This window comes from Apodemus sylvaticus, chromosome 10 (genome assembly GCF_947179515.1).
Source record: "Apodemus sylvaticus chromosome 10, mApoSyl1.1, whole genome shotgun sequence".
Taxonomy (NCBI): Eukaryota; Metazoa; Chordata; class Mammalia; order Rodentia; family Muridae; genus Apodemus; species Apodemus sylvaticus.
In genome coordinates this window covers 23,869,490-23,884,955 of record NC_067481.1, presented here as the reverse complement: position 1 = coordinate 23,884,955, position 15,466 = coordinate 23,869,490, and the positions used below count along the sequence as shown (strand labels likewise).

The following is a 15,466-nucleotide window of genomic DNA, read 5'->3' as shown; positions in this document are numbered from 1 at the left end:
CTTGCTTCTAATGAAGTAAAATTGCTTGTAAATAAATTGTTTTGTTGCAGGCGACCAGGCTTCCAAATGTTCTTGTGTTAACTATCCAGCATTTCAGCCGCACTGACCCAGAGCAACTTAGACCCAGAATAGGAATGAAAAAGTTGATTTTGCAAAGCCAGGGAATCTCCCTCCCCCAGCCTGGTTTTAACCTTCTTGGGTTCTTGTCTGGATTTCTGTAATAAAAGACAGATTGACAAGAAAAAAATATATCATGCAAAAAATTGAAACGTTTTACAAAACAATAGAATCTTATAGAGAATGAAGACTGTATTCAGGGGAGGGGTTGCATAAAGTAACTGCCAATGTAGCCACTCCGTTAAGGGAAATGTTTTTATTGTGAATAAGGGTGAGAAATTATCCAGCAGCATCTGGAAGAGTCCAGAGAAGAGAGAAAGAGAAAAGGTTGGATATGGCCAGGGCTAGAGAGAAGAGGATTAAGAATAGAGGAGCAGCAGGGGACGGAGGGAGGTTGGGACCAATGTCAGAGAGCGAATGGGTATCTAGGACTCGAGGAGAGACAGTAAGCCATTATGGAGGCTTTGAGGTATCTAACAAGTGTGAGTAGTGACTGGGGGAGCCTGGAGGCAGAACAGGCTTTGGTATGCTAAGTGCCACAGGTGCATCAATGGAGAGCCATTTCCCTTCTGCCAGAGGCAAGGAGATGATTGAGGACTGCTGGCCTCCCCGAGCCACAGAAATCCTATTGTCCAGTTTGAGCTCATTTCTAGATAGTGGGATGGCCCCAAGAAACAGTGTGTGTGTGTGTGTGTGTGTGTGTGTGTGATAGGTTGGTGGGAGTGCAAAGTCTTCCACACCCCCCCCCCACACACACCCCCATCCCTCTTGGGGACAAGGATGTTCCTTTCCTGAGCCGTAGAGACGACTCCTCTCAGAGCAGTCTCAAGACTTGGTTCAAGAGGAATGCAGAGAATCCATTTCTCAAATTCAATCTACTAAAATATTCAGTATTTGGGGGACATCATGTTTTGTTTGTTTGTTTGTTTTTTTCAAGATAGGGTTTCTCTGTGTAGCCCTAGCTGTCCTGGAACTTACTTTATAGACCAGGCTGGCCTTGAATTTAGAAATCTGCCTGCCTTTGCCTCCCAAGTGCTGGGATTACAGGCATGCACCACCACCACCACCCAGCTATTTATTTATTTATTTATTTATTTATTTATTTATTTATTTAAAGCCTCTTCTGGGCCGGGCAGTGGTGGCACACCCCTGTAATCCCAGCACTCTGGGAGGCAGAGGCAGGCGGATTTCTGAGTTCGAGGCCAGAGTTCTAGTCTATAGAGTGAGTTCCAGGACAGCCAGGGATATAGAGAGAAATCCTGTCTCGAAAAAAAAACAAATCCCCCCCCCCAAAAAAACCAAAAAATAAATAAAAATAAAAATAAATAAAACCTCTTGTGGAGCACAGCCAACTCCACCTGCATGTAACCCTGACCACTTGGTGAAACTGCTTATGCCTTGCCTGCTGCCAGGTTTCTGCCCAAGCTGTGGACCCTGTCAGGTTGACTGCCCTATTCTAACTAAGTCAAAGTGAGGTCAATCTTCCTAAGTTCCTTCTCCACAGGAAAACCTCTCAAACCTGGGGCTGGTAGCTGAAGGCTGGGGCTATACTCTCTGGAAGCTGAAACTTAAAATCTGTCCTGGATGAAGACCTACCACTGCCCCCCAGTGAAGATCATTGAGACCATGGGAGGCCACGACAGCCATCTAGGTAGTGGTAAGTCTCTGTCACTTTTAACTGACACATTATTTGGTTTCTATAATTTATCCTTCTCAGATTTCTGATGGTAGCATCATTGATTGGTCAACGCATATAAAAACCATGACTTAACTTTTCTAGAGCTATTAGGTCAGCTGATTCAAAAGGTAAACCAACAGACAGATTTGCCCTAACAGGCTTCATATTGAAGGAAACACATGTTCCAGATGTTGTAAGTTCTACTATTTAAAGGCACGAATGTGCCTTAGCTTTTCACCTGCATCTACTTCAGGAAAATACTCCTTCATGTGCTTGCCCCAGCAAACATCAGCCGACCCAAGTGATTCTCTAAAGAACCCTTAAGTTTCCACTTCAGCTAGTGATAAATAATTGGATAAAAAAGTTTAAGGTTTATTATATAAATTATAATAGTCTAGAAATAAATTAAATTAAAAAACATCTAAGGATATAAAGTTTAAATTAATTACGAGAATGTAAGGAAGTGATTTCAGGTAATATAAATACAAGTTACTCTGTGCTATTACACTAAGATTTCAAAAATTCAAAAATTTACTATTAAAATATTAGTAAGTCTAATAAGTCAGTAAAGCACCGACTGCCATTGTTAGTCGAAAGCTCAAGATTTTGGATTTTTTCTCAAGATTTTGGATTTCTTCTGGCTGTCTTCTAAATGTAGAGTTAAAGGTGTGTCTCATCATGCTGAAAGCATCTCTCTTCAACTTATATTATCAGCCCTCTGGACAGAAAAAAAATATTTGTGCTTTTTAACTCAAGGCTCCTTTTGACAGAACTCAAAAATATGCATGAATCTACTTCAGCTGTTTTTTACAGACAGTTGCTTTTTCTAAGATGTGGATTCCAGTGCAGATCAAACAATGGTCATGCAAGGTTGAAAGAGTCACCGCCTCTCACAGGTCACATGGACTGCAGATAGGTTCTCCTGTCAATCAGTGGCCTATTGCTTCTCTCCCTGTCGACTATTCCTGAGGGGGAGGGGGCTCCAAATATAAAAGTTTCTCTTAAGGTCTTTAACTTTACCTGTTGTGCCCAGTCTTAATCTGTTTTGGCAGAGTTCCACTCAGCTGGTAGACACCATCCATAAGTCAGCTGTTACCCCGTTGCGCTATTACCTCCCAGCCTTTGTTGGCTAATATCCAGCCCTTCTTGACCCTGAGAACAAGCATCCTAATTTCAGCAGGAAGTAGTTACAGAAGAGAGTATGTTGTCTCTTGTCCTCTTATCAAAGGGCTAGGATATTAGGTCCAAGGAAAACTCCCTGGCCAAGGGGACAAATGGCCACCTATAGTACCTATTAGCATATCAAGATTTTATGGCCTTGAGTATTTGTTCTAACCAAACATAATTATGATGGGGCCATGCAGCCTTTGATGTGTTACAAATTTTAATGGCCCCCTCTCCGCAAAGATAAAGAATGCTAAGACGCCATCAAAGGTTTGACAGAGGCACATAGACAAGGGGCAGGAGGCAGGATGATGAACCAGCCTGTGCCCATCTTAGGCTTGAAATCCATCTGGTAGTAAAGACAAACTAGGCTCCTTCCTATTTACGACTAAACCTCTCAAAGACTGGCCCACCTGTAAACTTAACTACAAATAGCTCTTTGCTGCCTATTCCAGGAAAGGCAACCTTGGTCTGTTTCAAAGCCATCTCACAACCCTCTCTTTTATTTCAAAAGGTTGTTGTAGCTACCTTGTTACAATCACCTTGTCTTTGTTTCAGGAGGCAGCTATGACTAACTTAGGCCTGTGTTCTGCTCCTGTAACCAAGCCTAGATTGCTCATTTGGAAACCCCCTTACCCCTGAGCTATAAAAACCCTGTCTTCCTCACATCCAAGGTTGACCTCTTGAACCCTCCTACCTCAGGGGAAGCAGCTCATGTACACACATGGAAAAGTTTGCTTTAATTAATTTGGCCACGATGATTTTGGTTGGCAGTCTTTATCCTTGAATCTTTGGGATTAACAGTGAGAATACACCTTTTTGGGAGCCAGTTCTCTCCAGCTTGGGTATTGGTCCTGGGAATCCAGTTCGAACCATTTGTCTTGACAGCAAACGCCTGTACCACTGTTTTATCTTACTGACCCCTCACCCTGTTTAGGGGTTGTGTTCCCCCAGATCCCATCAGCTTTGTTCAAGTGTGTCTCTCCACTGCTTCTTCTAGTGGGAAGCTGGACTGGAAAAAGACAATATATATTTTCACAGTGGTTAGAAAGAGTGATAAAATAATATATATATAAATTCCAGCAGGCAAGGAGACCCACACACATAGATCCTTCTTTGGGCGCTGGATAGATTTAAGCCTACAGCAAGCAGGTCAGTATGACTTCTGCCAAGTGCAAATTTCTTGGGCTTTCTATACGTCCACTTCTAACTTCAGTGCAGAGCTGGACTGTGAAGTATTTAAAATAGGTAGTTCCAGGGTTGGATCTTCTACACATTCTTTGTAGATACAGCCTAATTCTTTGTAAAAAATTGCCACTAGGGGGCTGATGAGATGACTCAGCGGTTAAGAGCACTGACTGCTCTTCTGGAGGTCATGAGTTCAAATCCTAGCAACCACATGGTGGCTCACAACCATCTGTAATGAGAAACAAATAAAAAAAAACCTATGGGCCGGAGCAAGCGGGGCCGGAGCAAGATGGAGAAGGGAAGGGGGAAAAATTGCACTAGGTATACAGGGAGAGTTGCTCTGCAAGGAAGATCAGGCTAGACACATCCACAAAATGATTTCAAAACACACACAGCAATATTTACCCCAGGGAATGTCATCATGTTTTTGTTTGTATCTTTGCTGAGCTCTGGGAAGTGACTGTGGGACGAGAGTGCCTCTTCTTATTTAACAAAGAGGAGCCATTTGTAAAGGCCTTTCATTCTCTGTTCTGAGAGTCCTCCCAGACAAGCAACTTCCTTAGGGAGTTCTGCTGTGCTCTGTGGCAAAAGCATCAGCCCAGCCGGGCTTGTTGACTGTTTACACTCTGTCTTAGGGAGTTAGGGTTTTATTGCTGTGAATAGACAGACATCATGACAATCCTTAGGAAGGAAGCCGTTTAACTGGTGCGGGCTTACAGTTCAGAGGTTTAGTCCATTACTATCACAGCAGGAAGCATGGCGGAATGCAGGCAGATATGGTGCTAGAGAAGGAGCTGAGAGTTCTACATCTGGACCAGCCAGCAGTAGAAAGAGCACATGAGCCTTCAGGCCTGGCTTGAGCTTCTGAAACCTCAAAGCCCGCTCCTAGTGACATACTTCCTCCCACAAGGGCACACCTACTCCAATGAAGCCACACCTCCTAATAGTGCCACTCCCTATGGGCCTGTGTGAGCCATTTTTATTCAAACCACTACACACTCCTTTGTGGAGGGTTGAGGAGGGTCGGTCCTGAGACCTGCACCTGAGCACCCAGGCTGCCTTAGGTGGCCTGCTTTAATTGCTCCTGCTGGGAAGCCTTATTGTGCTGGTGAAAGGCTTTCCAGGGGTGTCCTGATGTAGAGGAGCGCTCACCCACCGGAAAGTAACTCTATGTTCTGTAATGAAGCCCAATAAACTCATGGACCCCTCAGGATGTACTTTACCAGACTCATGCCTTGATTTGTCATTGGGATCTTAGGAGGAGGGGTAGCTGTTATGCCTTCCCCTGGGGAAGAAGTTTAGCAGCGTACTCTTAAACTTTTTTGTTTGTTTGTTTGTTTTAGAATTAGATAGGTAATGGCAAAGGGTTGAGGATTTTTAAATTATGTACTTCAGTGTATTGCTATTATGTGCATAGTATAGTGTTGTTTTCATGTTTTTTGAGAAAGGGTCTCATTGTGTAGTCATGGGCCTTGAACTCACAAAAATCTACCTGCCTTTGCCTCCAGGGTACTGGGATTAAAGGCATTTGTCACTTTGCTTAGACAGAGGACAACTTTGTGGAGTCAGATCTCCCCTTCCATCTTTTCACGGATTCCAGGGGCTGAACTCAGGATGCTAGGCTTACATGGTGAGTACTTTTTTTTTTTTTTTTTTTTTTTTTTTTTTGAGACAGGGTTTCTCTGTGTAGCCCTGGCTATACTGGAACTCACTCTGTAGACCGGCTGGCCTCAAACTCAGAAATCCTCCTGCCTCTGCCTCCCAAGTGCTGGGATTAAAGGCGTGTGCCACCACCACCTGGCCGTGAGTACCTTTATTTACTTCTGAAACCATCTTAGCCTGGATGGTGGCTTTTGCTCATTTGAGACAGGCTGTCATGTAGCCCAAGCTGGCCTGACTCATTGCCTAGACAAGGACAGCCTTGACCTTCTTTTTCTTCTGGCCCCGTACCATAAGTGCTTGACAACAAGCATGTGCTATCATACCTGGCTAGGCATGGGATTTTGAAGAACTTCAAAAAGGGGAATGGAGTTTGTTATCATATTTAGTTTCTATCTCGTAGGTGAGATATCTATCAGCCAGATTCAGGTGGGAATTTGGCATTCAACATAAGTCTTATGATCTTGGATAATTATCTGACCTCATTCCACCTTGATTTCTCTATCTGCAAAATGGGAATGATATTTACAGTCCATAGCATGTTAAAGTATGGGGAGGGTTCCACTGGATAAAATGTGGGAAGCATTTGGGCTGAGACTAGCACCTGAAGGGATCCAACAGCCATGTGAAAGATCAAAACACTTTCTTTTTCTAACTCCAAGCTGCTAGCCTGGTGTTGCTCAAAATTATGTTGTAGTTGATTGAGTTACAGCATGTGTTGGTGGTGTTTAGCTACATGAGTACATGAGGGAGATGTTTCTTGAATTTTCTCAGGAGCTCTGTGTTGAGCTATCTCCATCATCATTGTCCTTGTCTGCTTTTCAATTATTGTGATCAAACACTCAGAACAAAACAATTGAAGAGAGGAAAGGGTTTATTTCATCTTAAAGGTTATAGTCCATCATAGAAGGAAGCCAAGGAGGCAAGAACTTTGGAGGAACACTGCTTATTGGTTTCCCGTCTGGCTTACACCCAGGTTCATGCTTAGTTAGCCCTTTTCATACATTCCAGGGCTGACTTGCCTAGGGATGGCGCCGCCCACTGTGGACTGGACCCTCCCTCCTCAATCATCATTTAAAACTGTGTCACAGGTTCACTGTCCAATCTGATCAAGGCAATTCTTTCACTGAGGCTCTCTCTTCCCAGACGACTTTACATTGTGTCCAATTTACAATAGAGACTAAAATAAAGCACAGTCATCACAATCCACAATTGTAGCAATTCCATCTTAAAGTCACCAAATTCTTTGTATCAGGTAATGGACAAAGCGCTTTCTATACTAACTCATGTGTTTCCCATGGGCACGCTAAGAAACTGATACAACAGTTGGGAGTGACACATGCTTTAATCCTAGAACTTGGGAGGCAGAGGCAGGCAGATCTCTGAGTTCGAGGGCAGCCTGGTCTACACAGAGAAACCCTGTCTTAAAAAAATGAAAAATTAAAAAAGAAAGAAAGAAAAAGAAATGTGCAAAGATGTGAGTTCAGTGACTTTCTGGCCAGCTCCTAGTTGCTTTGTTTGTTTGTTTATTTATTTATAGGGTCCGGCCTGCCCTAGCCATTTCCTAGTTTATTGATTGATTGATTGATTGATTGATTGTAAGGTCCAGCCTGGTGGCAATGGTGCACACTTTTAATCCTAGCATTTGGGAGGCAGAAACAGGCAGATTTCTGAATCTCAGGCCAACCTGGTCTACATAGTGAGTTCCAGGACAGCCAGGGCTTCACAAGAAAAGTCCTGTCTTGAAAAACCAAAAACCCAAACAACCACCTCTACCACACTCCTACCCCACCCCCAGTAAACCCCCGATACTACAGTCATTTCCCTTCTTGTACACATGAGAAAACTCAAACCTGAACTTAAACTAGATACCATATGGAAATCTGTGTGTTTGACTTCAGCTCCTACTGCCTGCCCTTATATAGCTGATCGTGGATTGGGTTTTTATCATTTCTGTTCTGGAAAGCTCAGAAAACTAGTTCCTGGGTGTTGGTTATCATGGTTTTGATGTCTGTGGATGCTAGGGAGGGAAAGATCACTACTGGTGCCATCACCTGCTACAGGAACACGTAGGACACTGCTTTGGGGAGAGAACACTGAGAAGTCTCACATACTTAAAGGATTTCAGACTCTTGGTAAGGATCAGCACAGCCAGGTGTGAACATTTAGTTCTTGCTTTGGAGGTTCTCTTTGCTCCGGGAGTAAAAAGCTGTGTAGAACAATTTTAGTCTTTGTAGCCTGTCTTTGCTACTTTGTGGGTTCTTTTTCTTACCCTCTAACACCTCCTCTGCTCCCACCCCTCCACCTCCCCACCCCCACCCCAACTAACTCTAGACAGGAGAGAAAGAAGCTGTGTGTAGGATCTCTGAATCGGATTTCTTTCCTTTTGTTTCTTCATTGACCACTAACAAACTGCACTAGCCTGCCTGAATGACCAACCACCAGCCTCACTGCTCAGGGGGAACCCTACCCCCGACTCCCCTATCCCCCCACCCCTGAATTCCAAATGTCACATGATCGTAGAAATTATCTGCAGCTGGCAAAATCATGCTTCTGTGAGAGCACGAGGAAAATCAGTCACCTGCTTTGGACAGTTCCGAGCAGCCCCACATCCCCACACCAGCATTGAAACAAAAAGCACATTTTTGGGTTTTTTTGGGGGTAATATTTCTGTGGTTTTTTTTGGTGTGTTTTGTTTTTTGTTTGTCCCCCTCCCCCCCAAACGGAGTTTCTCTGTATAGCCCAGGAACTCACTCTGTAGACCAGGCTAGCCTTGAACTCAGAAATACGCCTGCCTCTGCCTCCCAAGTGCTGGGATTAAAGGCGTGTGCAACCACCGCCCAGCTTTTTTTTTTTTTTTTCTTTTAAAGAAACCAAAATTCCAGAATTCTACAACTCTTGGCTCTGAAATAGCTGGACTTGAGCTGAGTCACTCATGTATTTTCTTTGGGTATTGATTTCTCCCTTGTTCAAATGAAGGGCTTTAGTGAAATCCATGTGCTAGGTTCCTTGGTTCCATCCTCACCACCTGGGACTGGCAGTTGAGGGTGGGTTCCAGGCATCGTTTCCTAGAGAAGTGCTGACTGACCCTTCAGTGTGGGAACTCGCACAGAAACTGCTACCCACTGGTATTTAATGGAGGACCTTGAGGTGGTACTTAAAGTCACTATCTCAAGAGATAAAGTTCGGGGAGAGCTCAGGGAAGAAGGTGTACCCCGAGCATACACAGACAGGAAAAAGTAGGTCATCTTTATTTCTTATGTTTTTGAGATAGGGTCTTACTGAGCAGTCCGGTTGACCGTAGACTCTAGATCCTCCTGCCTCAAACCTCCCAAATGATGGGATTCTAGGCTGTGGCATCCCAGGAATGCAGATTCATAGGAAAGCCCCAATAAGGGTGAGCACAAACAACACCCCCACAAACACCTCTGTGTTGCCTGTTGTGAATTATCCTCGTCGTTCTGCACTGCTGGCTTTCATTCTTTGTGTGCACACTTCGTTTTAGCAGTACACGAGCCCTGCAGGGCCGAGGATGATTCAGAGGGGAGTCGTTTTTACATGTGTTTCTCCAGGGTAAGAAGCTGGTCTCTGGGTGGATTTGTCTGCCTTGACTCTGGTCTCTGGGTGGATTTGTTTGCCTTGAATCTTTTGAATTATTGACTCATATCTTATGTTACACTTAGCACCTTGTGCTACAGCCTGAGGCCATTTTCCTCTCTCTCCAGGAAATGTGTTTTATGGGAGTTTATTTATCAACTCATGCCAAAGATCCCAAACACAGATTGCCTTGGTAGAGTGATTCATTTTAATATTCACTTTAGGATTTAGGCATTGAGTCAAAAGGGCTGTGGAGATGGCTCAGTGGGTAAGAGGGCTTGTTGCACAAGTGTGAGGACCTGAGTTCAAATCCCCACAGTCCTGGTAAAAAGCTGGGTGTGGTCTCGTATATGAGCTTGTATGAACTAGCACTTTGGTGGAGGGGCACAAAGACAGAGGGAATCACTGGAACGTCCTGTGGCTGCCAGTGTAACCCTAGGTTAACTGAGAGACTCCATTTCTCCAAGGAACAAGGCAGAGAGTGAGAGAACAGGACACCTGATATCCTTCTCTCGTTTCCTCCTACCTGTGTGTACTTACACCAAACACACACTCATCTACACATATATGCATACAAGGTAAATCTTTGTAAAGAGCCAAACCAACCAAATTTGCATCAAAAGCACTCAGGTACAGACAGAGTAAACATGTGTGTTGGCTCTTACAATGAGTAACATTTCTCCTTGTGTAACTAGGCCACGCCACATTGTCAACACAGGCAAAAGTCAGGGATAGAATCTTTAAACTATGCTTAATTCAGAGATCCAGAAATCTGAGGAGACAATGAATCACTGTCCTAAGGCTCCGTCTTCCATCTTAACTACAGCACTATGTAGGGAGAACACAGGCCTTCTATCACCTGGAGCTCAGAGCTGGCCTTCTGCTCAGGTGATCCACCACGTTTTCTTGAGACTTGTGATGTCTATGCCTCCCTCCTTGCCACCACTTGTCTTCTCTTCTCCCCTTCTCTGCCTACCAGGCACAGCTTGATACAATGAGTCTAGTCAGTGTCTGCCAATATCAATGTGAAGCAGAACTGGAGAGAACATGTCTGCGCTTTCTGTAATGATATGGAGCACATGTATACACTATAATGTAGAATATGAAAGTTCCCCTATGAGTTGCTGTGACAGAATCCTGACAGGAGAAACGTGAGGAAGGAAGAGTTTATTGTGGCTCACAGTGGGGGCGTCGCCCATTGTGGCAGGAAGACATGGAGACAGGAGTGTGTGTGTGGAGCTGGTCATTCTGCATTCACAGTCATGAAGCCGTGAGGGATGAAAACAGTTGCACAGCTCAGCTGTCTCCTATTTATTCTGTCCAGGGTCCCACCACAAGGAAGGTTACCACTCACATTTAGGGTGGGGTCTTCTCCACCCTAATTCCCTCCATCAAGAAACGCCCTTATAGATGTGTGTTCAGAGACTTGTTCCCATGGTGAGTCTGAATCGCACCAAACTGATAGAAATTAATACTTAGGAACAATTTTGTTTTAAGAAGGGGGTCCCATGTGGCCCAGGCTAATCTTGAACTCTCTGAGTAGCCAAGGATGACCTTGAACTTCTGATCTTCTTGCTTCTACCTCCAAGTAGTAGGATTATAGGATTTGTGTCATCAAACCCAATTTTATGCACTGCTGGGGACTGAACCCAGGACTTCTTGAATGCCAGGGAAATACTTTACCAACTGGGCTACATCCCCTAGTCCCCAAGAAATGATTTCTAAAGCAGTTAATGTTTCTGCAATCCTAGCAACTTTAAAATAGTATATATAGTTGAGTGTAAGTACAACTAGTAACATATTTGTGTTGAAGACTGTTTTGTTTTACAAAGAGCAATAGTTTTGTATTTGTGCTAACTGAAAATTTCCCTTTAAAATAAAGAAGTAGAAGAAGCTAATTCCAAGAAGGGTGTTAAGAAATGACAATAGCGGTAGTACCTAGAAATGCTACTAACTGTGACATGAGTTTCAAGAATCCTGGGCTCATAATAAACAAGGTGTGGCTTTTCCCAAAATCCCAGCACTGGAGAGGGGCAGGAGGGGGCTCAGGAGTTCAAAAGCATCCTCTGCTAGGAGTTCAAGGCCAGGCTGGGATATATGGGGGTATCTCATAAACCACATACACACAGACACACATGCGCACACACAGACACACATACAGAAGGAGAGGGAAATGGAGAGAGGAAGAGAGAGAAGGAGGGAGAGAGGGGCAATGAAAGAAAGGAAGGACAGAAAGAAAGGGAGGAAAGAAAAAAAAGAAGTATTAAGTTGGTGAGTTGTATCTGCATGTTCTCCATTTTGCTGCTTATGAAAATACCTGCCACTGGCAGACAAGGCATATTCCTTTAATCCCAGCACTCAGGGAGGTAGAGTGGCTACCACTCTATGTCTATAAGTTCAAGGTCTATAGAGAGAGCTCTATGATAGCCAGGGCTACACAGGGAAACCATGTCTTGAAAAACAAAACAGTACAACAAAACAAAAACCAAACCTATCAATATTCATGGAGGTTGGGTCTAGTATACAGTTAAAAGGCTTTGTGTTGGGGCTGGAGAGATGGCTCAGAGGTTAAGAGTATGACTGCTCTTCCAGAGGTCCTGAGTTCAATCCCCAGCAACCGCACGGTGGCACATGACCATCTTTACTGGGATCTGATGCCCTCTTCTAGCATGTAGGCATACATGCAGGCAGAATACTGTATACATAATAGATAAGTCTTTTTTTTTTTTAAATGTTTTTGTATGGGACCCTGAGATGATCACACGGTGCTCTGCCCCGGCTTATCTGATAATTCTGAGATGTGATCTGATGCCTTGGTTGAGTGTCAGACACTGAGAAGAATGATTTTTCTGTAGTAGAGAAAACCACTTTCAAGGGCCTGGACCTCAGAGGTAGAACAAGCAGAGCTGGGCTGGAGAGATGGCTCAGTGGTCAAGAGCACTGACTGCTCTTCTGGAGGTCCTGAGTTCAAATCCCAGCAACCACCTGGTGGCTCACAACCATCTGTAATGGGATCCGATGCCCTCTTCTGGAGTGTCTGAAGACAGCTACAGTGTAGTTACATATAATAAATACATAAATCTTTGGGCCAGAGTCAGGCAGAAGTGAGAGGATCATGAGCTCAGAATCCCAAGGGATACCTCTCCATTTGCCTTTAACTTGTTCATCTTTTACTCAAGGTGTATTTGTAACAATCTTGTAACAAGATTTCAAACTAATTTTTTAAGGAGGTAATGAAGGGTCTTAAGATGGTGGGTTGCTGTTGCCCTAGACTAGAAGTATTTATTTTAGCAGGATGAGATAGATGTCTTTGGAGACCTGTGGACCAAGTATTTGGTGGGAATTGGGGGTGGTTCATCTACTGTGTCTCTCCTGAATGTCATACAGCCTCTCTAGCTTTCAAATGACACACCAAAAGGAAGCCATTGTCTGCAGATACTATCTGAGTTTTATGTAAAGAGCAAAACTGCATTTGGGAATTTCCCCTCCGTACTTAACATTTTTATTCCTAAGTAAACATTACAGATAGTGAGAATGAAGAAAAACATCCTTTATGGTGAGACCATGTGAGCATAAAATAGGTGGTTTGACTATGTGGCTACTGGGTATGTGTACCAGCGTGTTGGGGCTGGAGAGATAGCTCAGTGGTTACGAGCCCTTGTTGTACTTGCCGAAGATTCAAGTTCAGATCCTAGTACCCATAAAAGGTGGCTCACAACAGCCTGAAATTCCAGTACCCGGGGTCCTGATGTCCTCTTTTGGTCTCTGATGGTAACTGCACTCCCATGCATATACATACCCCCACATAGACATGGACACATTACACATAATGAAGATAAAAATAAGTCTTAAAAAAAGGTTAGGGTGTTAAATACTGAGTACCTTGGGATTTGAAGTTTAATCTGGGTTTCCCTGAACACCCAAACTACATGAGAATGCAGGTTAGTCTGGCAAATTGCAAATGTCATTTCACACTCATTTCACACTATGAGCAAATGCTTGTACTTTCAGAGTCAAATGCAAAATTGCCAATAAGTTACTGACATTCTGTAGATAAACAACGGGGAAGGTGGCTCAGTTGTCAAAGCGCTTGTTGTGTAATTATGAGGACCTGAGTTCGAATCCTTCAAGTCCATGTAAAAAGTTATGTACCCATAATCTTTTTTTTTTTTTTTAAAGATGGGGATTCTCTATGTAACAGCCCTGGCTATCCTGGGACTCTTTTTGTAGACCACACTGGCCTCAAACTCACAGAGATCTGCCTGTCTCTGCTCCCTGAGTGCTGGGATAAAAGGCTATTACCCTTTAAAAAAATTTTTTTTAAAGTATTAATTTTTTTTTATATGAGTTCACTGTAGCTGAAGACACTCCAGAAGAGGGCACCAGATCCCATTACGGATGGTTGTGAGCCACCATGTGAATTGCTGGGAATTGAACTCAGGACCTCTGGAAGAGCAGTCAGTGCTCTTAACCTCTGAGCCCTCTCTCCAGCCCTCTGTGAGCTCATTCTTACTGTTCAGGGGTGGTGAACCCAGGCCCTCGCTGGCCAGTTAGACTAGTCATGTCAGTGAGCTCTAGATTCAGTGAGAGATCTATTTCAAAACAAGGTAGCATGATAGAGGAAGGCTTCCGTCTCCACACACCTGCACACACATACACATGAACATGTAGATACATGTATACAATGAACAAACAAAACCTATATGGGCAATTTTGTATAGTTCAAGATGGCAATTAAGATGCCTATAAACAGCTTTAATGATTATTTACATGCTCATGTCGTTTTGTACTAAACTGTTTTCCTTACCATACCGACAGAAGAAACCTTCTCATAGCTTAGGCCTCCAAGTTATAAGTCAGCATGGTGTCGTCTAAAAAGACTCCCAGTTCCTTCAAGCTTGCTGCTGCACAGTTTGCTTTCCATTTGAAAGGCATTAAGTCCTCTGCTAGCTGTCTTGGCAAGCCTCCCCCGGTGAAGGGGAACGAGATAAAACCCTCGCAGGAGGTGGAGCCAGGTGGAGACTCACCAGGGTAGCGCTTCGGGGTAGAGGGGAACTGTTTCTAACATGAGGATTTAACGAATTATGATCTCTGCTTCATTGCCCTTTCAACTTAACTGCAGGCCATAGGAGTCTCACACTGCGGCACCAACTGTCTCCTCTCTAGCACTAGTATGGAAGCGGGGAGGATTACTAAAGATCTGGACCCAGATTAGCTACCCTCAGTGGTTATCCACCACCTATCCACAAAAAGGGAAAAGCTTCCCTTTTTGGCTAGCCCCAGAATCTATATTTTCCATTTGGCCTTTACATTATCACGTTGAAATGAGATAGCTCTTTGTTTCTCCATTAAAGAATGTAACTGGCGGGGAGTGGTGGGGCCACACCTTTAATCCCAGCACTGGGGAGACAGAGGAAAATGGTCTGTATACAAGACCTAGAGACCTGAGACATGTCTCACAAACAAAACAAACAAAAAAATTATATATCCATAAATCATTTAGCAAAAGGTATATCTTTACTTTTAAAAATCTATCATTGGGTGATTTTTGTCAAGAAAACACCATGAGGTGCATGCGTACAAACCTATCTGGCTGTACCACTGGGCTATCCAGATGACTGCTACTGTCAAACCTATCTGGCTGTACCACTGGGCTATCCAGATGACTGCTACTGTCAAGTCTGGGAATAGGGAAACAACTGCATGCTGCCCTGAGCCTGGGTTCTCTTATCTTTCAGAGACCTGAGATCAATCGCTTGGCCATAGAAAATAATTTCAGGACTAGACAGTCAGTATGAAGCAGACGTTAAGTATTATTAAAGATATCTTTTAAAAAAAATTTTTTTTGAGTGTTTTGCCTACGTAGATATCTGTGCACCACTTGTGTGCACAATGCCCTCAGGGGCCAGAAGAGGACGATGGATCTCTTCTAGCTGGAGTTATAGAAGGTTGAGCTGCCATGTGTGTGGTAGGAATTAAACCTGGATCTTCTAGAACAGCCAGTGTTCTTAACCACTGAGCTGCCTCTCCGGCCTTGTATTAAAGGTATCTTAATTTAGATTT

General features: G+C 43.8%; 1 long non-coding RNA gene across 3 annotated transcripts in view; it reads left to right on the top strand.

Moving 5' to 3' along the window:
• Positions 1 to 15,466, top strand: part of LOC127693392 (uncharacterized) — a 49,393-nt gene that overhangs the window by 19,505 nt on the left and 14,422 nt on the right. For all 3 annotated transcript variants that reach the window (XR_007979692.1, XR_007979691.1, XR_007979693.1), the window contains exons 4-5: positions 1,622 to 1,774; positions 5,656 to 5,777. This is a non-coding gene — a long non-coding RNA (uncharacterized LOC127693392). The remainder of the gene's footprint in view (positions 1 to 1,621; positions 1,775 to 5,655; positions 5,778 to 15,466) is intronic.